Consider the following 4,259-nt stretch of genomic DNA (forward strand, 5'->3'; position numbering starts at 1 on the left):
AACACAGACTGGGGCAGAAATTCTCATCTATGTGTATATAGAATCATAGAATATCTCATGTTGGAAAGGACTTACAAGGATCATCAAGTCCAACTCCCTGCTCCTCGCAGGACTACCTAAACCGAAATCATATGACTAAGAGCATTGTCCAGACACTCCTTGAACTCTGACAGCCTTGGTCCTGTGACCACTTTGCTGGGGAGCCTCTTCCAGTGTATGTATCTACGGTATGTATGTGCATTATATATATCTATATCAATGCATTTGAGGCAAAGCAGGACGAGTTTCTCACGCCCTTGCTTAGGGCATGCCATCGGGACTCCGTGCAGATAAATGGGAGTGCGTCTTGCTGCTGCCGGCGGCTGCAGGTCAGCGCTTTGCCGGGGCGGCAGCGCCACGGGCAGCAGGGAAGGGAGAGCTGCCTTTCGCCCTCCCCGGCACAGGGGGTCGTTCATACGGGCGTGTTTGATTTGAGGTGGTGTGTTGCAGATCGGGGTCCCCGATGGTTTGCTGCCGTCGTGCTTGCTGGCTCTCAGCAAGTTTGTGCAATGAGCTGTGGATGCGTCCATAAAAAAACCCAAACCCAAACCAACGGCTTTCCATCCGTTTCGGGTTAGTCAGAGGCTGTTTGCAGAGCAAGGCAGGGTTTGCTGCACAAAGGAACCCAAAGTATTTGGAATCAAAACCCCTGATCTAAGGGCAAAAGCTTCTTGCCAGCCACACGGGTGAAGAAAGTTTCTTATTTCATTTTACAAGCGTCAGCAGCGCGTTGGCTAGGGCGTTCGGTCCTTTCTGCTCTGTTCCTGGCAAAGAAAGTCTCATTTTTCCTCAGGAAAACAAGAAATAGAATATTCCTATAGGATTGAATGCAGGAGAACGTGCAGATGTTCATATTAGGGAAGACACCTACAGAATTCAGCAGGTTCCCATGGCAATAGGTCGGACGGCATTTAGCATTAACTATAAATTGTCTATTTACGTGCGTGCGTTTGGCAATAACAGAGGAGCCACGCAGGGGTGTTGGATGCAGGATGGGCCCGACGAGTCCTGATTTTGCCATTTCTGTTCCCTCTCTCTCTATCGCAGTCTGGAAAAGTGGTGTATTGATGGTGGCTCTCTTTTATTGATTTAAAAGTACTATTGCAGGGAGATGGGCTCGTTATTTGCCTCTTCTGGTGCCGGTTTGGTTTTCTAAAGAAAAAAGAGGTTGTTTCTTTCTGTGCCCCAGGTTTTTCACAGAAAGGCGCAGAAGTTCAGGAGATGATTTCTTTGGCGCATTTTTATCCCCTGTAACTGCTTATCTAATTTAACATCTGTTTTATGGTTGAGGGAGATGTTATTCGGTGGTTAGAGCAGGGGACGGGGAGAAAGGAGGTCTGGATTTCGTAGCTTGTCTGCAGTGGATTTATAGTCTCGCAGAGGCCATTTTTTAGTGGGTGCAGGTTTCAGATGTCTTCACACCCTCAGGTTCTCCGCTGGGTCTCACCGCTCCCGTCACCTCCCTAATGAAGATGCCTCCTCTCTTTTCAATTAGGGCTGTTTCCCCTCCCTGTAGCAAACCCAGCAGGGTCTCAGCGAGCTCAGGGAAAGCGTTAAATGCCGCCTTCCCATCTCGAAAGGCCACCATAAAATAAATGATTGATGGAAACCAAACAAGACGAGGGAGCTGTGCAGAAGGTACTGCTCCTCCCTCCCCTGTTTACTGTTCTCCCAGACTTTGGCCCAGGGGCTCAGGCTTCACCCATTTCACAACGTGCCTTGCTCAAGACCTACAGGTACAGCCTTGGGAATAAAAAATGGGTCTAAAGCAAAGGTTTTCAAGAAACACCCTGAGCTGAGCTGTTCAGTCACTGCAAATGGGGAAAAAACCCCTGCCAGGGTAGGGTGCTGGATGCAGCAAATGAGCCTGTCCTCCAAAGCAGTGGGATTTTATTTATTTTCTTTTTAGGGCATCGCATTACCCTCCTCATCTCCCCCCAGGTAAGGTGCCAAACGCCAATCACTGAACCGACACTTGCTGGTGATGAGCCTGAGAGCAGCAGGACTGCACGGCAGCCCCCGTGGAGAGAAAATTAGGGTTTAATTCCGTTTCTTTTAGCTGATAAATCAAGCTCAGCCATAACGAAGGCAGGGGAGGATAAAAATACTGGAACAAGAAACCATGGCAGGGATGGGATTTAAATTCTGTCTTGTCTCATCTTTAGTGGTGTGAATTTTAGCACCACTTGTTAGAAACTCAAAGAAATGCACAGCCTGTGATTTCATTAGCGGCATTGATGGTGTTCCTTCAGAGCTTTATGTATTTTTAAAGTCATTTACACTTCTATAGCTCCGTGCAAGCTGGCCAGCTAGCGAGGGGACGAGTGACGGACCCGCTCGGCACTCGTTGCACAGCCACTGCTTTCAAAACGCCCGTGCCTTGCACACGATAGAGATGCCAATGTGTTGAGATGTCGGGATATTTTTATTTTCAGAACTGCCGCAGTTGCAGGAGCCAAGTCCCACAAGACCAGCCACGCTGGCCATCCCGCTCTGGAGGAACTCGGCACGCGGACCATAACCACCTGCCTGCACACGGGTGTGCGGCCGAGGTGGTTTCACACAGAACCGCACAGAATCGCAAGGGTTGGAAGGGACCTCGGGAGATTATCTAGTCCAACCCCCCTGCTAAAGCAGGTTCTCCTAGAGCATGTTACACAGGACTTCATCCAGGTGGGCTTTGAATATCTCCAGAGAAGGAGACTCCACAACCCCCTTGGGCAGCCTGTTCCAGTACTCCGTCACCCTCAGAGTAAAGAAGTTTTTCCTCATATTCAACTGAAACCTCTTATATTTCAGTTTGTACCCATTGCCCCTTGTCCTGTTGCTGGACATCACTGCAAAGAGTCTGGCTCCGTCCTCTTGACTTCCATCCTTAAGATATTTGTATGTATTGATGAGGTCCCCTCTCAGTCTTCTCTTCTTCAGGCTGAACAAGCCCAACTCTCTCAGCCTTTCCTCGTAGGGGAGATGCTCCAGTCCCTTTATCATCCTAGTTGCTCTCCTCTGGGCTCTTTCTAGGAGTTCCTCATCTTTCTTGAACGGGGGAGCCCAGAGCTGGACACAGTACTCCAATTTCACTGATGTCTCGCTGCCACCGTCACAGCCAGAGAGTTGGAAAGCCTTTCACCTGATGCACACAGAGCTCTGTGTCTCTGGCAGAGGTTTTGGGGCGTTTTAGGGTTTCTTTAGATGCTGGATTTTCTGACCTGCTGTTTCACCTCCTTGCACTGTTTTCCAGGTACAGAGGAGATAATTTCTTGTATCGCTGGCATTATAAATGAGCTAATGGATATTAAGTGGCTGCCACATGTGCTACTGCTTTACAAACTCAGGACTTAATCCTGCAAACCGCTGGGCACTTTCAGCCATTTCAACTTCATGGGACAAGTCCCGCAAGAAATGGCTTATCCCTCTTCTGTTAAGGGTTGGCATGCTCCGGTGCTGCTTTCCCTGGCAGATACCCACCAATGTGATGAACAAACGTGCTGAGGACGGGCTGTGCGGGTGCAACAGGGAGCACCAAGGGAGCACCAAAAGAGCATCAAGGGAGCATCAAGAGAGCACCAAAGGAGCACTAAGGGAGTATCAAGGGAGCACCAAAAGAGCATCAGAGGAGCATCACTCCTCACTGGTGGGTGAAAGCCCGGTGCTTTGCTCCCTGCCTCCATGATGAACCACGCAGGGCAGCTCAGCAAAGCAGCCGAGAGCATCGCCCATCACTCGAAGCAAACACCTTCAGCAGTGTGGTAGTGGTTGCATAAGACTTTATAAGAGCTCCAGCTTAGCCACTCTCTGTCACATTGGATTTTTATTTTTTTTTTAGGGAAACCTATAAGAGGGGAAGGAATTAGGCAATGGCTTGTTCTCGGATGTTCCTGTGCCGGAGATGAGTGCTTTGCCTGCACACGTCCATCGTGCCACATAGGCAGCTGTCTGCAAGCCAAGCACACGGGAAGATGCCTATAAATGTAAAAGAGGAGAGTATTCACTAGTGCTTTTTGCCTGGAAAAACAGCTACTTCTATATTTATTGGATGGCTAGGACTGCCTACCAGCTGGAAAAACCTGAGGACTCTGCACCTCCAGGGGCTCCTACAGCTGGGGAAAAAATCTCCCCGTGAAATAAATACATCTGATGCCTAAAACACCTCGCCTGCGAGAACAGGGATGAGGACTGCACGGAGATATTCCTAGCCCTGTAATTATTTCTCCAGACAC

The sequence above is a fragment of the Egretta garzetta genome, unplaced genomic scaffold, assembly GCF_000687185.1.
Source record: "Egretta garzetta isolate BGI_Z169 unplaced genomic scaffold, ASM68718v1 scaffold108, whole genome shotgun sequence".
NCBI classification, from domain to species: Eukaryota; Metazoa; Chordata; class Aves; order Pelecaniformes; family Ardeidae; genus Egretta; species Egretta garzetta.